This window comes from Haliotis rubra, unplaced genomic scaffold, assembly GCF_003918875.1.
Source record: "Haliotis rubra isolate DU_JTF1 unplaced genomic scaffold, ASM391887v1 Scf1114, whole genome shotgun sequence".
NCBI lineage: Eukaryota > Metazoa > Mollusca > Gastropoda > Lepetellida > Haliotidae > Haliotis > Haliotis rubra.
The window spans coordinates 267,111-294,781 of NW_025765020.1; the positions used below are offsets into that span (position 1 = coordinate 267,111).

Sequence of the window (27,671 nt, forward strand, 5' to 3'; positions counted from 1 at the left end):
TAGAGGAAACACGAATAGAGAGAAAGCACTAATTAGGAAGGTCATGCCTGGCTGGTTATTGCCAGCTTCTGAGCGTGGTTAGCCATGAACAGTCTTCACACATGCAAACAACTTTAGTCAATGATAAATGGTCACAATTGGCAGCTTCAATTATCAGTTTCTTATCAAAATGATTATACGTTATATATGTATCAACTTAACTTATAACACGAATCATTTGTTTAAAATGACAAATGAAACGTTAAAGAAACATAACAAGACTATAAGTTATATATGTATAATTTGTTTATTTTTTGTATCTGCAACTTTATCTATATCATGAATCATATATATTTTAGTAACATTTGTAAAATGAAATAAATTGGTAAAGAGTTGAACTGACTTGAGTGTTACCCCTACTAATTTCCTACTAATCCTTTGCTAATCCCCTTTGTTGCACCATTAACTTTAATTATTTCCTTGACAATGAAACTGGCAAAGTGGGAGGACACCGTGTAATTCACGTTATGTCAGATTGTATTACCAAACCAACCAACCAAACTCTTTATTCTCTACAAACCGCCAACGGCGGTACATGAGATAAACGTATATGCATTTACATAATATACAAGATAGCAGCTTACACGATAGAAAGATATAAGATAATTACACTATTTCATTTCTTAAATGCATTAAATACATGATTCAGTAATTTAGAAAGGCCTTTAAGGTCGCTTATGCTGGTAGTAGACAAGAGTTTCTTAAAGATGGGCAAATTTGGAAATTCTAGGTGTTCAGAGATTGACTTCGCAGTTGGAGAAAAGCTTCACATCAAAACAAGTAGTGAAATTCGTCTCCACCAGCGTTTGATACACAAAGTGGACATTGTCTGCCTTCACGTGGAATGCCCAACCATCGGCCTGTCTCAATTGGTAATTTATGGTTAGATGTTCTAAACTTCAAAATTGGGTAGTATATATATTTTGGAAGAAGAAGAAGATATTTTTCTAAGATTGGTTGGGTTTTGAAATATTTATAATAATCCCCCTTGGAACGTGAATCAACATTATACTTCCTATTTTGGAAAAACTGGGCTCTATAGGTGTTTTCAACCATTAAGAAAAGCCAAAGCGTAGAGCATACAGACGGATTTAGAAACACGTAGGACAGACCGCAGTTATCGTCAATTCGACAATTCGACAATTTTATTATTCAAAAACCACCTTCGGTGGTACAAGAGCATATTTTAGCAACAATTCATGTACAATTTATATGCATGCATCTTAGATAGACAACTGAATACAATAAATAATTCCTTATACATATGTACAGTTCCCTATATATAAATAAGTGCATATATTAATAGGTGGATAAACACAAACGCTTATCAAAGATTGGTTAGCATTTTTTGCAACTGTAGGATAAAATTTGACAAAAAATTCTTATATCTAGTAGTAGTCGGAGAAAGAACAAGGACTAATTTAAATATATTGTTAAGATATTTTGTGGTGGGTATATATTGTTCAAGATATGAATTAAGTGCTGGAAATTTAAGAATATAGTGTAATTCATCACCGATTACACTTAAATTACAAATTACATCCCTCGGTATACTTTGCCATCTTCCAGTCTCAATTACATTTAGGTTTACATTTAAAGAAACATATTTCTGTAAAAGTAGCTCATAGGTATTTTTCAAAAGCAAGAAATTGTTTGTAATGTTGATAATACATTCCTTTCGGGCTAGATTTGATACTTTCCCTCCACTGTTGAATAAACTGGTCTGTTAAAACTTGTCCAGCTTTCAAAACTAGAGAAGACGTGGTATATACCGAGGGATTTAAAAATACATATGATAATCCAATTCTATCTAGTAAACCCTTGATAAAGTGAATCCAAGGATCCGACCTAAACATTTTATTGTATTTATTTAAACTGTAATTAAATAACACATGGGATAGTTTAAGTGTATCAGTATATGTTAGTTTGTGCCAAAAGGATAACATATGTTGATATTTTTTAATAGATATTGGAGTTCTGCAAAGTTCGCCGTAAACCATAAAATTCGGCGTAGATTTGCTTAGTCCAGATGCAAGTTTCAGAAATGTTAGGTGAATATTCTCTATTAAGTCAAGTTTTTCAAATCCCCACACTTCTGATCCATAGGATAAAATAGGTGTTATCATCACATCAAAAGCCGATAATAAACAATCTATGGGCAAATTCAAATTTCTTGCTTTTTTCAGCAGGCTATACATAGCCTTTGTAGCGTTTTCGGTTATAGCTTTTATGCTAGTTACCATTCTTTTGTTTCTGTGTAGTTTTATACCAAGATATACATAACTGTCAACTAAACTAAGATTTTTCTCCCCAAATTTAAATATCATTTTTGATTTAGCTGCTGGGCCTGAACCGAATACTAATTTTTTCGTTTTTGATACATTTACATTTAGTTGCCAATTAGTGCAATATTCATGGAAAGAATCAAAATACTTTTGTAGGGCTTTAGGAGTAAGGCCAAATAAAACAGTGTCATCAGCGTAAAGTAGCAATAAAATTTGCAGCCAGATTTGTATTTCATTTTCATTACATAATTCCAAGTTAACTCCTTCGCAACCATCCTCATACAGATTATTCTCTAGATCATTAAGACAAATTGAAAATAAAAGTGTCGATAAGTTCTCTCCTTGCCGTACCCCTTTTTGACATGGGAAATAATCGGATGTACTGTTTTGTGTAGTTACTGTTGACTTAGTGTTACGATACATACTTTTTACGAGCTCAAGAAATCTTCCATGTATACCGGACTTTTGCATCTTCGTCCATAGACCGATTCGCCAGACAGTATCAAATGCTTTTGTGAAGTCGATGAAGGCACAGTAGAGAGTTTGCCTTTGTGATGTCAGTATACTATTAATTGTCCGCAAAATAAATATGTTATCAGATGTTGTAAAATGTTTTCTAAAACCTGCTTCAGCGGGAGTGATGATATTGTTTTGTTCAACGAAAGATGTTAAACGCGAGTTTAGTATAGAGGTAAAGAATTTTCCAACACAGCTTAAAACAGTTATAGGTCTGTATGAACTTGGGTCAAGTTGGTCACCCTTGTTTTTGTATATCGGTTTTATAACTCCAATCAGCCAAGAATCGGGAATTTTACCTGTTGTAAAAACGAGGTTGAACAATTGAACATAGAAGGGGGCAAAGATGTCAATAGTATCGATTATGTAATCATTTTCATTATTGTCCAAGCCCGCTGCTTTATTTCGTTTAAGTGTTTTGGCGATAGACATAATTTTTTCAATGCTAATGTCTTTATTAAGAATACTACAGTAATATTCATAATCGGGATGGTTACTTTCTTTGAAATTCAATTCATGTTTGCTGTAGTTTTCTGCATTTAGATCTCTATAGTATTCAAAAAAAGTTTTGGTATCAGGAATCGCGATGCTATCTTTCGGGTTTCTATCTTTGAGAAATTCCCAGTATTCTTTCGGTGCATTTTTCATTTTTTCTCTAAACAAATTTTCAAGAGATATCCTATGTTTTCTAATATGTTCATCTAGGCATTTCTTGTAAGCTCTCGAATCGGTGTGTAGGTTTTGAAGATTAGACTGTGATTTATTTTCGTTAACTTTTCGTTTTGCTTTATGGAATCTTTTTCTGAACTTTCTACATTCTATATTGAACCACGGCTTGTTCTTACGATAGCGGGGTGTGTATTTCATATGTTGTCGTGTCCCAAATGTTTCACGTGCAGCATTAACAAGCAAGTGCGCGAAGCGATCGGAGAGCGTGTTGATAATCGATAAATCGTCATGGTTGGATACCGCTGTACGGACAAGATTTGTAATTTTTTTTACTCTATTCATGTCAACATTTTGGCGAAAAGTTGCTATTTTATCGAGATTATAACGTTTAGGTTTAGCCGTTTTGCTGTTATCTACATGATGAATAAGTTTAGGTACCTTTACTACATCGGGAATATACTTGCTTTTCACACAGCAAAAAAAAATTGGTTTCCGCAATGCGGAAACCTGATGGAAAGTGGACTGAAACTTATGTTTCCACCTAGAATCCAGTGAGTTTCCGTTCTGTTACACTGAGTTTCCGCAATAACGGAAACTTACAATTATCCACTTTCTAAGGGTTTCCGCAAGGTTTCCGTTACCCACACTCCAACAAGTTTCCGTTGAGTTTCAGTTAACTTTGAATCCATCAGGTTTCCGCAAGGTTTCAGTTATTAAGACTCCAACAGGTTTCCGCAGAGTTTCAGTTACCAACAATCCGACATAGTTTCCGCATAGTTTCAGTTACCAACAATCCGACATAGTTTCCGCATAGTTTCAGTTACCAACAATCCGACATAGTTTCCGCATTGTTTCAGTTACCGGTTTCAGTTTCAGGTTCACAGTTTTTCATGTGCGTTTGAAAGAGCCAAATTTAAACATTCTTCTTTATTCATATCATAAACTCTTCTTAAAAACAATATAAGCGATTGTTATTATCATGACGTTTACTTAAAAAACAACAGAATATATAATAAGATTCATTGTTTTATTTTCTCAACATGAATATGAATTAGCATTTAAGGCAAATAAAGATCATACATATAACTCGTAATATAGCACTAAAGAACAGGGCAAAACATTTTGGCATAACTCAATCCAGTTTAAGAAATCATATATCATTTATAACAAAGTAGTAATATTTCATCAGTTAAACTTTCATTCACTTATTATCTTGAAATAGCATTTTAGATATGAAATTTATTTCTAAATTCATGCTAATGGTGAAATATAACAATATCATACAACTTAACACAGTAATAAAACTAGCTGCATCGGACATTTATTTGCACGCCCTGGCATTCAGCCACACACTCCATGTCACAACTATCGCCAAACATCCACTATGATATACATCATACAATAACACAACATACAGCTTGCAATACAAAAATAAAACAAAATAAAAATTACATTATGAAATTAAAAATAAATTCAATTAAATTGCAAGAGTTGGTCAGTTAGCCCACTTAGGGGCATCCCTGGCGGAGATCCCTCTGTTACTTTGGTTTGATGCCTCATCCTCGTCCTCATGTTGGCCTTGACGAGAGCAGTGGAGGTGTAGATTCTTTCCAAGTCCAGTGTCGTCGTGTATGTCCTAAGCTTGCTGGACTCCCAGGCAAAGGGGACGGAAGCAGCTAATTGACGTCATCTTCGTCACTCACGACTGGTGATGTCATGTCTATGGTGAGTGTTGTCGCTACCTTTTTCTTTCGTCTAGCTGGCCAATCGATAGATGCAAGTCTGTTGAGGCGTTGTGCAAGTTTCTGAAAATGGCAGGTAATAACGAATTACTAGGTTATTTTGATAAATTATACAAACATCAATCAACAAGAAACTGACAATGCCAAGGATGATTTAAAATGAGTAATCCAAAAGGAAGTTTGAATAAACGAGGACTAAAGTGAACAATGACACTTTGCACTGGTTTTCTCAAAACTCAAATTATGCAAGTCATCACACTTCATTGACCGAATGAAATATCTTATTTTCTAAAGAGGACACACAATCTATACAAAATTTGCTCTGGAGTTACATGCTTCCCAGACCAGAGGTAGTAATAGGTTATATATATATATATATACATGTATATATATGAACATTTATTGCTTTTTCTATATAGTTATAATGGTACTAGTAATAGATTTTCATCAAGTTGCTATATTCAATCTCTTACAGTTCGTATTGTTGAGCCCATTTTTGGTGTCCCCCGCCGTGATGGTGCTGGAATATTGCTAAGAGCGGCGTAAAACTAAACTCAGTCAGTCACTCGTATTGTTGAAGGCACAAGTATATTCACCCAGTGTATATAGACGTGAATAATACAAGACATGAATGTTTACGGATGTCGACGCCTTTATTATGTGATAAAACACGTTTCGGGTGAATGCTTATACCTGACGAAGGGGTAAACATTCACTCTGAAACATGTTTTCACATAATAAAGGAGTTGACATCAATAAACCTTGTCTCTACACTATTAATTGGAAATTATTTACTATTTATAATGAAAGTCACTACAGATAGGTCAAAATTACCTTCACATGTTCCTGCTGACCATCCTTGGTCATCTATTATACAGTCTCCAGACTCATCATCAGCTTTGCTGAAAAAAACAAACAATAACACGTTACTTTTCTTTGCATTTCCCCATTCATTCATTCGAGTTTTAAAAAAACAATTACAGCGACATTTTATACCAACAAGCAAACTACAAATTTATCACTTCAGGTTATGCAATCAGTAAGTGAACGGCCTGTCATAAACATCCTGATGAATGAAGTTTAGTTATCTCATGTGACATAACCTTGGAGTAATTACGGTATTGTAAAATCAAGGGGTCAGTTTGATTGCAATTTCACACAGGTGTGAAGTTAAAGCTTTACTTGGTCCAATTTGAAATCATGATTAAGTTACCTGTTATTCAAATCCATTTGCAAATGTAACCTTGGTTTGGTTCATTTTGTGAAAATGTATCTAGGGAAGCATAATAATAAAATATTCAAAGTGAACTTATGTGTATGTTTCATAGTACCATAAACACATACCTTCAGTATGGTCATTCTTTTCCTCCAGGAGTAGTCGTGACACATGTTTCCTCACAACAGCCTAAATGAATAAAACAAATCCATTAATATTTAATCTATTTGCTATATTTTCGATAGACTTATTTTACTTTACCAACCTTTGAAAATAGTTCGAGCAAAACTGTTTATGCGGTCATGGACTTAAGTATACGTCAGTCGGCAAAATTCTCATAGACTTGCAGGCTGTTTTAGTGTAGCTATGTAATTCTAATAATTCAGTTTTGGTTTTCAAATTGTGCAGGTTGTTAGGAAATCATCTTGGTAACAGATACATAATTTCCTTCAAGTATTTTCCGCATTGTAGTTACATGAGCAACATATATACAACATTGCGTATTCTTTCCCCATAGACCGCCATGTTAAAAATTGCCAAAACCACGACATGCATCAGTGTGGTCATTCTTGAAATACTGAATTGAAAATAAAACAGTAATTATGTCTTTGTAGCGGGGATGATTCATGACCCATGTGCAAACATGAACAATATCAAATGGATATTAAATAAATTCAACACATTTTTCTAGCTGCACCAAATTAACATGTAAGCCTATGGAAATAATACATAGTGACGAATACCTATGGCCAGTGACCGTAATTCGATAGATTAGCTTGTTTACCAATCCGGATTTCTGTACGTAACGTAAATAATTCATTAAACGTTATTTGACAACAAAATAAATTGGTCTTACCTGACAGGGTCGTGGTACTGCGAGTTTCTGCAGCCATTTCGATCTTTCTTTTCCAGGTCGCGAATTCTCTCTTCAAGCGCTTTGAGGGAAACTGACGCGGCTATGAAAATGGCGTCTCGCAAAGACTCACGGGAAAAACACTTTGTTGTTTGTGTTTTTAATCTAAATCTAACATTACAATTTGACCATGTCTTTCCGCGTTATACTACAAAATAAACACACACTATACACCTAAAATGTCAGCTGTGTGTTTTTATAATGATTTAGGTAGTCTCGGTGGACGTGATCCCGTCGCCATTGTTTTTATTTGTTTACATTGCCGACATCAAAGGGGACCGTGAAAGGTGGAAATGAGCAGATTGAATGTGAGTACCCAAAGTGACAACAGTGGGCTTGTATGGGCTTAAGGGTCTTTTCATCGCATTATGGGCACTAATTGCTCCTCCTCAGTGTCAAGCATCAACATGTAGGCCTAGAGATAATTAACAGTGAATAACTCTGAAAACATATTCACGTTACTTTAAAAGTCCTCATCGAGCTTCATGAGTCCTACTCATGAGAACTTGTGTTAGTGGCAAAAAGGTGATTTTTCAAAACCCTGTCAGGAGTATGCTATATACGAAAATATTTCTGCTGGACGTAAACCTTCATCATGTAAGTAATTTTCGTATTGAGCTCAAAACATGCAAGTATATTAGACATGCTTATATCATGTTCATTCTTTTCAGTTCTACACCTAGATCTACGTATATTATTCCCTAGTATTATAAGTTTCCTTATTTAATTTTGCAGTATATATTACTAGTTTATATGTGATGTCAGCTCAATATATCTGAGTGAGTGAGTTTAGTATTACGCCGCACTCAGCAATATTCAAGCTATATGGCGGTATTTATCCAATTATACCAGTTCATCTATTTTATCATTTTTTAACCATCAAAACCATCATACATATACTTTACACTCATAGCTTTGTGTAATAATTTGTGTAATTACTTGTTAAACCTCTAAGCCTTACAATGCATTGACACAAGTCACGTATAAAATTTCTAAAAGAATCATTGTTTCAATTATTTGATTTACAGACACGTATTGTGGATCCACTGACTTTGACAAGAGGTTTGGCTTGGTAATCATTTATAGTTACACCATACCATGCTCCTAATTTCATTAAAGGAAATCTTAAAACAATATTTTTTATTTATAAGCAATTAGTCAAAATCAAGTAAACACTAAATAGATACACAGAATAATTTTCTTTATCTCTGTGAAAAATATAATCACTCAAAATGTAACAGTGCGTGGATTCCAGTGTAATAATAAGTTGATATGTTTTCAGTTCCAAGAAAAAGCCCCAGTTTTCTGTCCGCACTACCAGTCGTTTGTTTCAAGGAAACACGGGCTCCGTCTGGAATGGACGGCAGTTTCTCATCAGGTTAGTCGTCAAAGATACTTCACTTCAAAGGTTTCGCTTAACGACTTAAGTTTGATCTCTCCCTTTGCTATCCATCAAATGTCAATAATGAATATATTTAATTATTGTATATCAGACATGTAACTGTAACTGAAAGGGAATAAGTTGTATTACACATTTACAGTTTTTAAAGTAAAGGTAATATTAAAAAATAATATTTTATGTTATTATATTGCTGTGAATGTTTCCTTAAAGGGTTGATAAAACTAAGACATACCCACGATTTCTCATTCATGGGAAATGTTAGGTTTTGTATGCTTTTCTCAGTTGAGTTGGTCATTTCAATTTGAAATGAATAAGATCACATATATAATCAGGTGTTACATTCAGTGTTTAAACATTATCCTATCTATTTAAAATATGTATGTACCGTTTTACCTATGCTTAGATTTCAATTGGCGATTTGGTAGTAGATGTTACCTTGAATATGAGAACAGTAACAGTAATTATTATTACCACAATTTGCTTCAGAATACTGGGTTGGCTACTATGTGCTGATACCAATCAATCAATAAGTGATTGACATGTCCAATGGAAGATACAATATACATGTATACTACAGATCTTTCCTTTGTGATTGAAAAATCTTTGGTTACATGTACAAATTAGTCGTTCTAATTTTATAATTTCATTGTGATCAGATGTACCACTGTGCATGTTTTGAATATGTATACATGTGTTATTTTGGCTGTTTTTGTAATTTTACTAAGCATTGTATGTATTGTATTTGCAGAATGATGCGGAGTCGATGAGGATGGCAACGATGTTGTGCCAGACATCAACCAAGACTCTTCATATTCACCCACAGATCTTAAGTAGAGCATACACAATCTGTTTGCGGTTGTGGACTGGTTCAAGCCTTGTTGTAATCAACTTGGTTATATTTCCCATTTCTATGTGTGGCAAAACAAACTCAGGCTCTGCTTCATATGTACCAGATCAGAGGATTGCTGTCAGCAAGTTGTCAAGTCTTTACTATGTGAGATTGTTAGTGTGTATATGTTAAGATACATTGAGGCAGCTTCAAATGTACACTTCATGTATATGGGCCCATACAACACACATTTGAATTTGAAATCTGTTTAATAAATACCACAGCAAGTATGTTATGCCTGCACTAGTAGACCTCATTTCATCATATGCATAAAATATTGTAGTGCTTTGACATTTTGATTATTTGCATATTCATACAGAAGTTGTGTTCTCCAATGCTGAAGATTCCCTCTTAATGTGGCTTCTCACATACATACATACAGGAAACCTACATTACCCAGTATCCAATAGGTTTCCGCAATAGCGGAAACTAAGACGAAACTTGACGGAAACCTAGATTTGTTAGTTTCAGTTTTGTAAACTATGCGGAAACTCGCATTGTCTGTTTCCAGATACTGAAACCTAGCGGAAACCTACATTACCCAGTATCCATTAGGTTTCCGCAATAGCGGAAACTAAGTCATTTTGCTATGAATGTTTCAGCGAACTGAAACTAAATGGAAACGCATAATGATAGTTTCAGTTGTAGAAACTTGACGGAAACCTAGATTTGTTAGTTTCAGTTTTGTAAACTATGCGGAAACTCGCATTGTCTGTTTCCGGATACTGAAACCTAGCGGAAACCTACATTACCCAGTATCCATTAGGTTTCCGCAAAAACGGAAACTAAGTTATTTTTGCTGTGTCAATGTGAACGATAATGGGCAGTGAACATCTGACGTGAAGGGAGAAAAGTCTAAAACATCAAAATCGGTAAAAAGTATTAAACTCTTTGGGGAAGTAAGAACTTAATCGATTAAAGTTTTGTCATTTCAAGTTAACTTCCCAATATGTTTATCACTTCCCACCTTTCCATTTACAATGAATAAATTCAAATTCTTGCAAATATCTATAAGTGTATAACCAAAATTGTTTACTTTACCGACATCTTGAGATGATCTTTCTAGAGATCTTTCTATACACTATTCCTAAATAATGATCTTGTTCAATATCAAATAGATTTTTTGACATTTTTATCCACATTACATAATCATTATCCTTCTCTACTAATGTAATAAAATCTTTGTACTCGTTCTTAACAGCTATTCCAATTCCTCCTGATTTTCTGTTTGTTTTTACTCTATTCCTGAGTGTATACCCATCATGCTGTATGTCATCTAATTCATTTGTTTCAGTTTCTTGCAGTCCAATGATATGTTTACTTTCTATAAGGTTAACAAATTCCGAATACTCTAATCTTTATCTTAGTCCACATACATTAACACTTACAAATTTAAGAGCGAAATAGTTTAAAATGTAGTCAGCATCATCATCATCACATCATCATCATCATCATCATCATCATCGTCATGATCATCATCATCATCATCATCATCATCATCATCATCATCATCATCATCATCATCATCACCACCATCGCCACCATCGCCACCATAATCATCAGCGTTAGTATCATAAATGTCAACGTCAACATTATCTACGACATGTTTATCAACATCTACAATATTATCATCTTCATCAGCTATGTCAATATGAGCGTCTACAGTATATGTATCAACATCTTCGATTCCAGAAGCATCATTATTTATACTTCTGTTGATGTATTTCATTTTGTTATCAGTTTCGGAAACATCCATATTTACATTTCTGTTGATATGTTTCATTTTATCTTTATTTTCAGAAACAACAATATTTATACTTCTGTTGAGATGTTTAGTTTTGTCGTCATATCACGGATATGTTTCACAAAACGTAGCCATGGAACTTTATTTGTATTGTCACAGTTATATATAATCTGGGATGGCTTCCAATATGTGTTCTCAGAGGCTAATTTATGCCAATGTGAAATAAATCGCTTATGGATTTTAATACTCAGATACTCCCTTCCAAATTCACCGTAAAGCATATAATTTGGGGTGCTATTTATCAAACCGGAAACTAATTTCAGAAATTTTAAGTGAATTCTTTCTATTATTTCTAAGTTCTCGTGTCTCCATATCTCTGAGCCATACAATAGAATTGGAACAACCATAACATCAAATGCATCGAAAAGGCAATCTAAAGGTAAATTAACATTCCTGGATTACTTTAAAAGGCAATACATTGCTTTGGTGGCGCTTTCCGTAAGTGATTTAATTGCTTGGACAAATCGCCCATTCCTATGGAATTTAATTCCAAGGTAATAGTATGTATCTACAATACTTATAGTTTCAGTTTCATAGGTAAACTGGAGTTTCGAAGATTTCGCGGGTCGGCTTCCAAAGATAACAACTTTCGTTTTAGATAAGTTTACTTTAAGTTTCCATTTCTTACAGTAATGAAAGAAGACATTTAGGGATTTTTGTAAATCCTTTGGATTTTCACTGAACAGTACAGCGTCATCTGCGTATAGCAATATAATAAAATGGTGTAAGAGGTCGATACTGTTAGTTTTCGTTTCATATTTAAAACCATTACCACTACTGTCAAAGAGGTGTTGTTCAAGATCATTTTGGTATATCGAGAACAAAAGGGGCGACAGGTTTTCACCTTGTCGCGCACCCTCGTAACACGGAAATTCATCTGATATGGTATTTCCAATCATTACCCTAGATTTTATGTTGTGATACATATTTCTTATGAGCGTGAAAAATCTCCCATCTATCCCAGTTTTTGTAAGTTTATGCCACAACCCAGTTCTCCAGATTTTATCAAATGCTTTAGTGAAATCTACAAATACCGTATATAGTTTCATTTTGGAGAGTTTTAGTATTTGGATCATCATTTGCATAACAAAAATGTTATCACATGTTGAAAACCCTTGTCTGAAGCCTGCCTGTGTTGGGTTAAGTATGTTGTTGGTATCTAAGAATGTATTCAGTCTGTTATTTAGCACTCCTGTGTAGTGTACTGAACTATTGTTGTGTACATTGGAATATGTATCGCGATTAATGTAGTATGTGCCGTATATAACGAATCTACATGTGATGTTTATGTACTTTGATATCTGATTGCATTGTGAACAGGTTCTAATGATTAATTGTAAACTATGCTATAATTGACTGATTATGTAAAATCGTTCAGTGACTGCTGTGTAATAAACTGCTTGTTTATTTACTCAGGTGTTGCGTTGTGTGTGGGTTGGTATGGGCAGACCTCTTGCCGAGCGAGCATGTAGTAGATCATTTATATATATAGAAAATAGCCAGGCAGACAAAACTCGACCTTGGCCCACGCCTTGTCTAATGTGAAATAGATCGGACTTAAAAGCAGCAAAACTTACACATGAATGCATTGAACTATGGGATAGGCGTAGTATCCGCCAGAGTTTCCCAGTAATTCCAAGATTGTAGAGTTTGTAGAATAGACCGTCAAGCCAAACACGGTCAAATGATTTCTCGTTATCAAGGAAAGCACAGTAGACGGGTGAATCCTTTTAGTTATAGTATGCAATACTTTCTACAAGTGTGAGAGCTGCTGTCTCAGCACTAAAGTCTTTTCTAAAGCCAAATTGGAAGTTGTGGGGAAACGTTATATTTTCAGCTGTCCACTTTTCAATTCTGTTAAGGAGCAATCTTTCAAACAGTTTGCTGAGAATCGACGTTAATGTTACTCCCCTGTAGCTGGAGGGGTCAGCTTTACTTTTACCGTGGCCTTTATGCAGGGGCAGAATATGGCCAACATTAAAAGCTTGTGATGATATTGTTGAACATACTTGACATGTTCATTAGCGAGTCCATCGGGCCCTGGGACTTTGTTTGTTTTAGCCTTTGGACGACAGCTATAATCTCGCTGAGAGTGAATAGTTCATTCAGCGGTGAATACATGTCTCTTTCACATATATTTTTACTTTTCTCAAGACATTCAATACTTGATATTGAGCGCTCAATTTATCCAGCAAAGTGATTATCAAAGCTACTTTCCATGTTTGGTACAGATAGAACCTTGAAGTATTGGCCAAAAGTGTTACAGATATTTTCTGCATTATTGCCTGCATGATTTTGGTATACGATACTGGTTACTAGACCTGTAGGTCGTTTATACCTTTTTGTAAGCTTAAAATATTCATGTACGTCTATTTCCGCTGCCTGATGGATTTCATCATGTAGTTTATTTAGATTTTCTGCTTTCCAATATGGTTTCAGAAATGGTTGAAACCTTGATGACGGGATACTTATAGACGCACATGACAGTAAAATATCAGTTATGTGCTGATTGTACATTTCAATATACTCAGCATGGGACGAGAAGTCAGGAAGGTCGTGTGTATCGTAACGAAAGTAGTTTTCAGTTTCGTAACGATAGATCATGCGGTCGACATCAGATGCCTTTCTCCAAATGAGCCTAGACCATCCATAAGACACGCATGCATAATCAATTTTAACACAGACATGAATGGGTAGGTGATCAGACACATTGTATGATATCTTGGTATCGATGGTGTAACCTATTACGTTGTGGATATAGTCATTGTTATAAAAACATAGTCTATCATTGTTCTCGTACTAGCACTTTTGGTTGAGAACGTATATTTACATTTATCGTCTAAGGGCACGACTGAATACAGGTCGCGTCCGTCAAGTACTCTCTGGAGACAGTGAGATCGAGTCCTCTTGGCAACAAAGTGCCTAATGTCTGTATTAAAGTCTTCAGTGAGTATGGTTTGACCATACTGTGAATATATATCATATAGGTTCATCACAAAATGGAGTTGGTCGATATAAACACTGCCCAGGACATTTGTGGAATGTAGTCTTGTACCCATAACGTAGGTCATACTACTGCCATGTTCTAGACTTATACCTAGCACATGATCACTCTCGGGCGTATCTAGTATTGACACTCTTCACCAGTCACCTTTACACACAAAAACACATATGCCGCCTTGGCCTCTGTGGTGGGTTGTCGCGTCAAGGTTACACTTACAGTAGACATCGAAATCGTCATGAATTCCGTTTACGAATGATGAATTGTGTTCATTGAGCGAAGAAGAAGATGTCTGTGCTATCCAGCCTTGTACATAGTTCACGGGTTCCTCTAATGTTCCAGGCTGCAATCCGAGGCATGATAAGTAAGAGGGTAGTATACGACATGTTTGACATTATCATGAGTTTTCGTTTTCATCTCCTAATCTATCGTTTGAGTACCATGCACGGTTAGGCACCCATTCCCCTGCAATGCACATTAGCAGGCCAGAACTTTTCATCCGATAGTACCACTTTAGCACATTGCGTTGGGACATTCAGTCGGATAGTGTGAGTTGGGTTTCGTCCTTCCCAATGCTTTAAAAGCTTCATGTTGCTAATTGTTACTCCCCTTTCAGATGAATAGTCCTTGATTGCATCTTTCACAATATCAAAAGGCTGTTCCGCCTTTACGTAGATAGAGTCTTTTGTGTCAGAAGGGTGAGGCTCCCGAAAAAGCCGTTCGCCAATGTTCTGTAAATTTAACCGTTCTTGTAAGTTTGTCTTCACTTGAGATTGTGTTGCGTCATTATTCACGTTATTGTTTTTCTGGTCAGGTGACATCTCCTGTTTCGATTGTTGCGGGCTAATTAACGAGTTCTCGCCGTCACTAAGTTGGCTATCTGGAATACTGATTGCTTCACAATGAACCGTCGCTTGTGTTGTAATTCTGTTTCTCGGTGTTCTGTTCATGTCATCGTAGCATGGACTTTTCACCGCTTCAGAGTACAAAAGCTTGTTTCTTGTGTTAATACAGTCAAGCTTTCCTTCAATAGCGCATGTTCTCTTGTCAATAGCCATTATTTTTGAGTCTATAATGTCAGGTAGAGTTTGAACTCCAGTGCTTTTACCAGGGAGAGACCAGTTGTAGAGTATCCCTGCTTTTACATTTCAAATCATCTCTTAGCATAGATATATCGTGCTTCAGACTAGCTGCCCGAGATTAATTTTCGTGAACTTGGATTTTCAGATATGCAATATCCTGTTTCTTTTTTTCGAGGGCGTCTATCATCTGACACATATATCTTTCCTATGTTTCTTGAAAGTTATCAACTTTATCAGATATCTCCTAGAAACGTTGCTTCGTGCATACACATACGGTTTGTGAAGAAACATGACAGTATGTCTTTTCCCTTCTGTGTATAGTTCTCAGTTGTGTCGAGAAAAGGTATCCATATCGGACTTAGGTTTGTAGCGACTCATGACCTCTGACTGCATGACATGTGCAGGCACAGACCCATTGATGAAGCTGTATAGCAGGCGCAGACCCATTTATGAAGCTGTATAGCAGGCACAGACCCATTGATGAAGCTGTATAGCAGGCACAGACCCATTGATGAAGCTGCATATTTCATAATAACGCTCTTAGCCTGACCACTTCTCTTCACTCTTTTGATTAAGGATCCGTCCGGAAACTCTTCTTTGTCATATTTTGCAATATTATACAGGGAAGATCTAATGTTGTTCAGTTCATTTTCCTCATTTTTGTACACCTCTATCAGCTTTTCTTCACACGTATGCCTGCCATGTTCTCCAATCATATCATGAAGTTCTTTCAAGATACCATATTCAAAAGAGGTTGGCCTCTGTGTTGAGTACGTTGGTGACGAGTTTACGTTGGCGACGAGTTTACAGTGGTGACGAGTTTACGTTGGTGGCGAGATTACGTTACTCATACTTAAACAGTCTGGCTTGTATGAAAAGAAGGACTACCTTAGGATGCGCCTTTTCCTGGTTTCTTTAATATTCCCGTCCACATAATTTCCAAACAGCGCAAAATATATCCATACAGAATTACCACCAATGAGTCTCAAAATGTCCAATGTGATATGACATGTGGTTTAGTATTCACATACACGCTGTTGTCGGGAGAGCTTCAAACACACGTCCACTCGCCACCAAGCCCAAGCCCAAGCCCACATCTGAGATTACGTGTCACTGTCTCCTGACATTACGTGTCACTGTGCACTGAGATTACGTGTCACTGTGTCCTGACATTACGCGTCACTGTTCACTGACATTACGCGTCACTGTGTCCTGACATTACGTGTCACAGTTCACTGACATTACGTGTCACTGTGTCCTGGCATTACGTGTCACTGTGCACTGAGATTACGTGTCACTGTGTCCTGGCATTGCGTGTCACCGTGTCCTGACATTACGTGTCACTGTGCACTGAGATGACGTGTCACCGTGTCCTGACATTACGTGTCACTTTGTCCTGACATTCCTTGTCACTGTGTCCTGACATTACGTGTCACTGTGTCCTGACATTACGTGTCACTTTGTCCTGACATTACGTGTCACTGTGACCAGACATTAATTGACACTGTGTCCTGACATTACGAGTCAATGTGACCTGACATTACGAGTCAATGTGCACTGACATTACATGTCACTGTGTCCTGACATTACGTTCCACTGACCCAACAAGGCCAAAGTGTCAGCTGGCAACTGAATCATCGACTTCCAGTCTGGTGTATTGCCCTCAGCACGTGCTTTCTGCACATTTCGATACTGGCCTTGATGATAGATTTCTGAAGGTTACAAAATCGTAAGCTTTTCTCTTGACATTATTGTTAATATTTTCCAGATTTCGATATTAATTTAAGGCACAATTAATTTCTCACAGTTTTGGGTCGCTGGTGTTTCTCATATAGTTTTTTTATCTTATCTTTTGACAATTTCCCAGAAAAACGTTTGTCAACTATTCTCGATAGTTTATCAGACACGGGGTCCGGGGTGACGTCTTCAAAATCATAACTTTGACCGATGTCCTCCAAAAATGAATGGAAGGGTTATTCATTAATAGTTCCGTGACATCGTCATCATCCGACCAAACAATTGAGTCAGTTTTATGCAACTTTTTGGAACCAGTATCGGTATCCATCCAAACGCGTTTACCCGGACTATGAGTGGTGGCCGACTGTCAGGCCTCGTTCACGTGTGCCACTGAGGCTTTTTTCAGATGATTTTCTAGCCGCTGAATCATTCTTTAACAATAATTCCCCATCGGTAGTAACACACGCTGCATCCGCCCCATGATCGATGTCCAAATCGACAAACGTGGTCGAGGGGTCTCCCATTTTCTCACGTGACCTGTTCATGTTGAACACAAAACCATGGTGAAAATAGGGTTTAAAATATACCAAATTTTCCTAAATATAACTTCTACCAAGGACGTTTCTTGTAGAGTAGCGTCTACGCTCGATTGTTCAGGCTAGGAAAACGTAAAAAACAACGGCCAGGTTAACCGACGTCTAAACGCTCTTAGGCATGCAGCTAGAATGAGGTCAGCATGCATGCGCTTATCTCACGTGAATACTAATGACGTCAGAGACGTAGTAGAATTATAAATGTATCAACATTCCATGTGAACATTTGGAAATGACAGCTGTAGAAAAACAAAACAAATACAATGTTGCAAGCAAGTAAAAACATTGATCACATTACATTCTCCTTTCCCACTGACTGGGTTCCGGCCCTATTATGCTAACTTAGTTCAGTTACCAGTCCAGAATTTTGAGACCAACTTATTCAACTGGATATATATTATATATATTAATCAGTGTAATTTGATACATCTAATCACTTAAATATTGCAATATTACGCTAATTCGAATCCTTGCAAACACGACGTGCGGCGTGCTCTGTCGTAGGTATAGCCTGCTCTGACAAACGGACATCTGGAAATCGTGGAAATCTCAAAACGAAGATCGGCCGCTATAAAGGTCAGGCCGTCTGGTACGGACTTCATATTAAATCAATAGCATTGTACGTTACAAAAATACATTTAATAAGCGCAAAGAACACATAACAGGTGTAACCAGTGAGCCAGAAGAATTGTGAATCATTGTACGACCTCTTCAAACAGGGGCAGTCTGTGACGTCTTATTTAACGACATGATGCCTAAACCTCGACACATAATGTAGAAATACGATTGTTTCAAAATCAATTTGTAAATACTATTTTCTTTTGAAACAGGGAAGTGGAATTCAGTGTAATAATGGTTGTTTGTAGCGTCTCTTTTCACTTTCACACGAGAAAATTCGGATCGGCTGGAAAGTAGGTCATTGTCTGATTTGGTTAACGAGACTCATGTTTCAGTTTGGGTAATACAATACGTCTGCTGTTGTGCTGTTTTGTCGAACATCCACTCACATGACGTCATCCCTATCTCCGATAAAGGTGAATGACAGAGTGAAGGTTGATGGCAGCATATTGGGAAGAGTTGTTCAGTGTACTTGTTGTGAGGTCTGAACAAGGTGAGATGCAAGTTCCAAGGTTTCACATCCCTGTTGTGCCCGTGACAAGTGTCACAAGTCACAGGTGTCACGTCTCGCCTCTAAATGAACAACTCACACACAAATTTGATAAAATACGTTTTTGTTTGCAATTACTAAAACGAAATTCAAGCATTCAAGTACAGAAAATACATATGTACTACTATTTAACAAAAAGTTAAGTAAGTTGAAAAAACACACATTTTTCTAAGGGACTATTTAGTCTCGCGTGATATAACACCTGTTTAACATAGCGGTAATTCGATGAAATTCTTGGAAGTGAAGCCGCATCACACGAGTAGTATATACAATGGGGGTTCTGGATCACTTTTAACCAAAGCCTCTGCAAAGCCTTATTTCACAAGTAAGGCTTTGGTCGGACCCTTAGCTCTTGCTACCATTACCCCTACTACAAAAGTTGGGGGATGCGAACGCACCTCCTAGCCGCGCTACCGGGGGCATGGCTGGAGTAATGGGACACCGCTATGCTGGAGGTAACACTGTACCGTACGGTACGATCAATAATTCTTCTCTCACAAACCCCCTACCTGGCCCATCCCTCAAGTAGTACAAGTTTGGCTCGTCTGCTTTGATGTCCACTTTATCTATGTTGTAAGTTTTGACTGACCATATATAGGATCGGTGGCTCGCCACGGCTATCACCCTCGTGTTCCCCGGCTGGTATAGATACCTCACTAGGGCCCTATCTGGTATCTGTTTCTCCTTCCCACGCAATGGAGCAGCCGACTCTGCAACTATTGATTTTAGTTTGATAGCGTCTGCCGGTTTCTTATCAGTGAGCCGGGTGACTTCATAGTTGATTGCCGACACCACCTTGGGTAACCTCGCGACCCATTCAGTCGATCGCTTTTCCGGGTTGCCATCTCCCTAGCATACTGATGCCCGAATAAGCTTCTGCCAAAGTCCTATTGAATCTCTCAACTATGGCTTGGCTGCGATGGGCTCCAGCCGCGCCACGCCTGACCTTTGTATCGTGTTTGTCTAGCAGTTGTGACACGGCACTCATGAACTCCCGTCCGGGTCAACTTGCAGCTCTGTTGCCACGCCAGCGGATCAGCGTTTGTATGCGCGTTCAATCCTCTGGCTACCTGGGCGACGGTCTTCGCGGTCAAGGGTTCAGCTTCCTTTGTAGCGACTGGCTACGTCCACTACGGTTAAGGCATACTTGTACCTCTTGTCGTGGGGTAGGAACAGTAGGTCTGCCTGGTGAACGCTATTAGGTATGTTAATACCGAACCTCCTTCTAGGCACGTGGCGTGGTGCCGGCAAATAGATCTGCCACAGGGCTTGTTTTTCAAGCCACGCTTTGGCAGCCTCCTCCGTGGGTACTTCAGCCATTTTAGCTAGCTTATCTACAGCACTAGCTCTTTTCCAGTACCCACGCCGGGCTGTAGTAAATAGCCTCAAACTTTCTCTGGTTTCGTGACATGTTCAATTTTCTCATGCCCATAAGCGTACGTGTTTATCCCATCAATAGCTATCCAACGTTTAGTGTCCATAGGCGACAGGGACGTCTTGTTTATAGTCAGTCCGTATATCTTATGGCCATCACTTCTAAGTGTGTTCATTTTATGCCTAAAGGTACGGGTCTTGAACAGTGCTTCCTTGAATCTGGCGTGTTTGATGTGTTGTTTCATACTTCTTAACACCCTTAGCCTTCCGGATTTCACCATTGTCGGCCTTCGGTATGGAGTACATCTTAGGCCTCAACCCTATGTACTGCTCGGCTATGGGCGTGCCAGCACACTCATCCTTCATCTTACCTAGGACCTTTTATTTACCGTGCTGTGTATGGCATGGTCCTTGGGGTAGTCGCTGGTGTCGCATACAAATTGAGGTGTTTTTTCATGTCCTTGTACACGCCCCTCGGTTCGAATCTCCATCAGCAGGGAATCCGTGTCAGTGTACAGAACTTCACACCTGTCGTCGTACTGTTTCTTAAGCTCGTTGTAATAAAAAGTCGTACATCAGGTGTTTGGATAAATCGAGGATGCTCATCCCACGTAAACAGGCCGGTTGAATTTTATGTGGCTTTTCTTCATGTGTAGGGCAACTAGATCATCGGTGAATATCTTGCTACGGTTGAATGCTGGACTGGCTATCAGTCTCCTGAGCTTGTCTTTCTCATTCGACCGAACCAGCTTCACGGTCCGCGCGTTTCCTCAGGTTCTCCATAGTCTTACCAAACACCGAGTTGTTCATGAGCTTGTAGAGGTTTTCTCAAAGTCACTGGTGGCAAGCTTTCGGAGGTCTGTGTTCATTCTGATGTAAGGCTCCATCCAGGGGCTCTGGGTGAACACGAGCACCCTGTGTATTTTGGTCAGCCTCATACCCAACGACAGGTACAGCTGTAGGTTGCGATAGTGAACGATGTACTTGGTCTTATTCATTAAGTTGGGCACGAGTTTTCAACGTCTGTCACACGCCCACCTAACAAGTTATGTTGGTACTCAGACATCCAGTCTGGGTTAACCCTCATACGTTCGGGAGCCAGGGGGTAGCTGTTGTGTGATGTGTGTAATGCCTTGGGGTATTCCAAGTCAACCTCGAGGATATAACCTTTATTCGAATCTGGTGCGATGCTCATAACATCGACCTCCTTTGACGCCCATTCGAACCCCCCTGTGGGTAGATACTGGCTCATAGCCCAGCCATTGCAGGTTGTTGGCGTCGAGGTAGAGAATGTGATTGGTTGGCTTGCTAGGGTCGTAGCCCTTAACGTATTGATTATTTGCTTTCGCGTATAGACGCTTGGTTGCCATGGAGATCCCACCTCGCAAGCCTTTCTCAATGAATAGGTGCATGTCATAATCTGTAAGCAATTCCAACTTAACTCCGGTCTTTTAAGCAAGGCATCCCACGACAGACCTGGGCTGGTGTAATACCATCGCGGGGTCGAGTTTATACTGCTTGAAACATGTCCGCCTAAACGTCTCAAACACGTCGGCTAACAGCAGTACATCTGTCCTCAAGTACAGGTCGTGATAATCCCCCAGGTTCTTACAACCTAGTTTATTCCATACGTTAATCGCGTGCGAGTAATCGTCTTGGGATATTTCCGAGTCTGTCAGATTGCTGTAAAATTCTCTGATGGGGGGTAGTCTGGTCTCGGTGAACTTGGCCCAACTATCCATGTACTCATAAGGGTACACACCCTTCCTCATAAGCAGGGGTCTAGTCTCGGCGTCTGTGTATCGGTCGGTGATAGGAAGGTATCGTTGGCCTTGACCAGACTGTCTAATGAAGACAATAGAAATTGTACTGAATCTATGAACCTAAGGCCGTTTAAGCTGAAGGAGATGTATCTCTCCATGTTGTTGGGAATGCACGTTATATTACCATCGATTTTCGCGATGGCCTGCATGATTAAGTGAGAGTCGTACCCTCTCAAGTTGTGAAAGACAACGGGGATGTTTATTGTCTTAGGGTTGATTCTAAGCTTGAGGTTACACGTGCTGTGAGCCGCGCCTCTATACTTACACCGGTTACGTGGCAGTGATCTCTCACAGAATCACCATTCAGTGGTGAGTCACACACGTGACAGTTAGTGCTACAGGCGTGAGCTAGCCTGTCGGCTCGGGTCATACGCATGGGAGCGACTCTATACAGTGCATTCCTAATAATTTTTCTTCCTCCTGCAAACACTTTAGAAACCTTTCAGCCGCGTCAGGGCCCCTATACACTACGGGAGCTTTCGTTTCCCATCACAACGGACGACAATGTATCCAAACCCACAGGCTTCATGCTCCTGTGTTTTGAGTGTGGTGGGGGTACCCCCAACAGCCTCAACTGTTGGGGTATCCCCAACAACTGGTTTAACCAAGGCTTCAAAGTCGGCGTATATGATATAAGGCACAGACATTTGGTTCTTGTGGTTACCGAATTTTTAGGATATTGTCACCTTCCTTAGGCATGTCGACTCGTATAGCCGTCTGCCCCACACCTTGGCAATCTCCCGGTGGGATTCTAATAAATCAGCTCGTGTGAAGCCATGTAGGCACCGTTCGCAGAAGTGGGTCTTTTCTCTGTGTGCCGATTGGTCATACAACAGCCTGCTAAAGTGTTTTATCCAAGCGTAGTGGTACTTGTCACCTCGCTGGATCATGAATATATTGATAAGGGGTTTCCCCTTGGGGTTTCCCCAACGGGCTGACCCTGTGCACTATTGTTGTGTTACCTTCGTGCCCAAAGACATTTATAGCTAGATTATTCTGTTTTTCTATTTTAGTTTTCTGGGATATGGGGGTGGGTTCATCTATACCATCCCAGTTGAGCCCATCGTCTTGGGGATAACTAGAAGGCCTGTTCGAATTAGTGCCAGCTGGAAACAAGGCTGACCTGATAGCTAACCTCAAGCAATCGTCTCCTCTATTCCTGACGTTGACTATGGCATGTTTTTTCCTATAGTAGGGAGGCAAGTCTAGGTATGACCCGCCTCTGAACGGCACGTAGTTAGCTATGTCTAGATAGACATAATCGATTTTTATCTACAGTCCATTCGACCCCAAGTGTGTGTAGCGTTCTAGGTATTCTCTTATCTGCTGAAAACTAGTATCGCATTGATGCGTCAATGGTCTCTATATGGGTCACGACCTCTTGTTTACCCCGAAGTAAGGCTGAACGCATTCAGTGACACCTCCCCACTCTGCTTATCGAAAGTGACATTTTAACTGTGATTTGAAATTTGATACTTCCTAGACTGGTTAGTTCCTGGTTGACCTTATCAGCTATCAGAGGTTTGATATCTGCGATATCTATGTTCCTATCAACATGCATACGCCAGCCTCTCAAATAGTTGCCTACAGCACGCTCAGTGCGCACGAACTGTAGGTCGACAGCTCTATTCTGCCGTAATAGTTCTACAAGCTGTGGTTTCCTCATACGGGAATATCCCCCTAACCCCAAATCACGTGCCTGAACTTTCAGTTGTTTTACAGTGGGAGGTTTTGCTACGGGGGCATGTGATAACAATGCGATTAACCCGGCTCTCCCCAGGTTTGAATAACCCGTGAATCCAAGCTGTTTTGCTTGAGCTTTTAATTGTTTTACCGTAAGAGGGGCTTCTAAACCTAGTAATTTCAACAATGCTGGTTTGGGCATTCGAGAATACTCCAATTACACCCTCTGCCTGGCGACCCGCTTAAGTTCACCAACAGTGGTCATATAGTTGCGTACACACCTAAGAGAACCAATGTCTAATTGGCCCACCGTAAGGTAAAAATCAAGATACACCTTATCGATTATTCCCTCAACCCACCACCGAATATGCGCAGCATAGTAGGGTGTTTTGTATTACTTGCAACGAAGTCGTCAACAAGTATATCTATATCCCCATGCACATCTACTCGCCCACCATCAAAGTAATTCCAAGTGTGCCCAGCCCATGGCACATCAAACCCTACTTTTACAATGATTGTAAACGAGCACCCCTTATATAGTTCACTAACAATCATGGGTTTGAGGACACTAATATCTATACTTTTCCCCACGTCCATCTGCCAGCTGCTCAGGCAACCTTCCCTGGGCTCAATTTCCACAAACATAGCTATACGTAGGTGTGTATAATCTCTAATTGGGACCAGCCTTACACTGTTATCTTGAGAAATCGCCTACGCTCTTTATGTAGGCCTTTTATTCTCGTAGATGAGGTGATGTCTGACTACGCCTCAGCCTCGCGAGCTTTACATAAACAGTAGTGCCCTTTGACCCCTATACCGCACACACAGAACACACGTAGTTAGGCTTCCCATGTGGAAACAACAGTACCCTGAGTCCTGCATTTCCTACCACAGGCCTCGGTCTTCCCCATAAGTATGTATTCGCATCGGTATGGAGCAGGTCTCATGTTTAGCATACTTATATGGGTATTTAGTCTAATTGTTTCAACCAATGCAGTCGCTGCTATACCCAGCGCTATGAAGCCCAGTTCACGGTCCATTTGCCCCTTGGATGGTGTGTAGTACTGAGCGAAAGTGTGGGTTTATTGAGTGGTTGCAACCGTTTACCAGTTAATAAGTAGTATTCTTTTCGCTGCGCCGCCAACATCGTGGAATGTTTGAACGGCATGGTTTTCACGCCTGAGTTGTTCGATTAATGTAATCGATCCTCTGGAGGCGTTTTTAGCGTACTCGGATTGGGCAGCCTGTAATTTCTCAATAGCGAGATTATGGCGCTTTCTTTCTTCCTGTATTTCAGCCGCGTGTGACTCTCGTAGTTTCGAAGAGGAAATTACTCCCGAAAATGCTAGGGCATTCACTAACGCCCCACCGACCATCATAGCTATCGCGGGCCATCTTTACTTCATAATATTTTCAGGTAGTATCCCTTGTTTTACTAGGATGTCTTTTGTAGCCATCGCCATACCAAGGTTCATTATGAGCATACCCATATCCTGCAGGTTGAAATCTAGCTTGATAGTTGGTTGTTTAAGCACCATTTTGGTCAACCGAGCGTATCCCTACGGCTAGACTGGCGACCACTGTGGCGTGGTATGCGTCGTTGACGAACGTTTTCCCTCAGACATTATGTATATGATATAAAAATATTAAATTATAACATGATATGCGGGTCGACCTCTAATTGTGGGTGAGGGTTTCCCTCCTCGAATCCCTGTGAGGTTTCCCTCACTGTGTGGGTTTCCTCCCTGGGATTCCTGTGTCGTATATAACCACGAGAGATAGCCACGCAGCAGTTGCGATACAACCAACAAGAATCGGCTCGGGTGAGTCACCCTGATAATTTTATGTTGGTTACACCACCGTTTTTTACCGGCAGCTACTCTCTTAGGATTCTTCTGCCTGGTTACTGTTTCCCCCAACTTTGGGGTTTCCGCCAGTTGTGGGGTCTCCTCCAGTTGTTGGGGTTTCCCCAACGTGGGGGTTTCCTCCAGTTGTTGGGGTGGGGTTTCCTCCTGTGCATCCATCTATACTATTATTATTATTTTTCCTCTCAAATTGGCAATGCTTTGCCGTAATAATCGCCGCCGTCACTGGGGCTAACAACATACCATATTTGTGGTACAGCTCGCAGCTAATAGAGCTCAAGGCGTGCTCGATAAAAGGGTCTTTCTCGAGGTCTTCCCACAATCGGCGTTCCTGGGGATGGGAAGGAAGTACGACGCAATACCAGTGTATATCTGGGTCATAGCCGATCCTATTGTCTTTGTCATCTCTGCTCCGAGCCGGGACTCGTATCTAGCGTACAGCTTATCGATTTCTTCGGGCTGACATTTTGTGAATTTTATCTGGCGGTAATCCCCAAAGTAATGTTTGGCTTTGCCACCAACAGCCAACGCCACCAGTTTCTCTCGCTTATCATCATCCACCTGTGGTGATTGGGGTACCAACAATTGTTAGAGCAATTCCTCACACTCCATCTTATAATATAACAAGTAAGATTTAGTTTTAACTATATAATATACGGCGATGGCAAGCAAAACACAGGGAAATGAAGGTTAAGTTGCACACTGATTTTAACACTTCAAATACCATAGCTATAACTAAATGCTAAGCATTTGCTAAGCATTTGCTAAGCTTTGCTAAGCTTTGCTAAGCTTTGCTAAGCTAAAACACCCTATATGCTACTGGTTGGTCGGTCTTGAGCACGAGCTTAGCGTGTTTAGTTTCAGCGAGCTGTTTCTTCACCCGCTCCCGTTCTAATTTGCTCATCACATCGTTCTCTCTCAAACACTCGAACGTAATCCCTGTCCTTGCAGTGAAATAAGGCCACCCATCGCGTCTGCTCCCCTGAGGTCTTTCAACACCGAGTTGAACTTCTGCGTCAGTACCCATACGCTGTGATTTGCGTGTCGGCCGGAGAAGGCCAGGTACGATAGCATGTCTCTCTTTTTTGTTATCTCACGATTAGCGCTGCAGTCGTCCAGTATGAACAGTGTAGACTCCCCTTTAAATTTCTCAGAAGAGCTTTCAACCAGTCCTGCAGGTATGTTCCCGGTCGACTTTGTGTACGTCCGGGTCCGTCATCACCCAAGGTCTTTTCGTGTACGTTTTATTCATGCTCAGAGTAGGGCACATGATAACGATGTTATCAAACACGCTCTTGTAGTAACCCTCCAACATATCCAACACCTAAAACGGGTCTTCCCACAACCAGTCTGCTCAAGACACTATAGCGCAATGTGGGTCGCGGGGTAGCAATAGCTTGCTGGCAGGCAGTGATGGCTTGCCGGCAGGCAAATCAGTAGATGGCCTGCACGAATCTCCCATTGTCTATATTGTTAAGTGCCATTCATAATAACGTACAGATATAATTTCAACTTACCAGCGGGTTGAGCCTTCTTGGTAATCTGGATAGTAATCCCCTCGCTGCCATTGTCTATGCGCATGCGCCCGCTACCGTGCAGTTTATCGCCATCTGTGGATCGCATGTCCAACCATAGGGCATAACTTGGTGGTCAGGTATTCACCGATCTTCACGGAGGATAGGTCCAGGTCCTTGGTTATGTAATGTTGTTTGCTCGGTAGCTTTTTATCTCATCCCACTGCTGGTATGGCCTCATACCATGACTGAACAGCTGGTTGGGCACGCCCTCTATGGTCACTTCCACCTTTCAATCTCGGATTAAAACTTCTCGCTGTCCCCTCCGAACGGTTCGTAATCCTCCACGGGGACGA

The 27,671-nt window shown here is 39.7% G+C and overlaps 1 long non-coding RNA gene across 1 annotated transcript; it reads right to left on the bottom strand.

The window, feature by feature from the left end:
* Positions 1–2,199: 2,199 nt before the first annotated feature.
* Positions 2,200–20,059, bottom strand: LOC124288985. Its single transcript, XR_006901555.1, has 3 exons — positions 20,049–20,059; positions 16,418–16,424; positions 2,200–2,292 (listed from the first exon to the last, which is right to left on the bottom strand). It is a non-coding gene; the product is annotated as an uncharacterized LOC124288985 (long non-coding RNA).
* Positions 20,060–27,671: the final 7,612 nt, after the last annotated feature.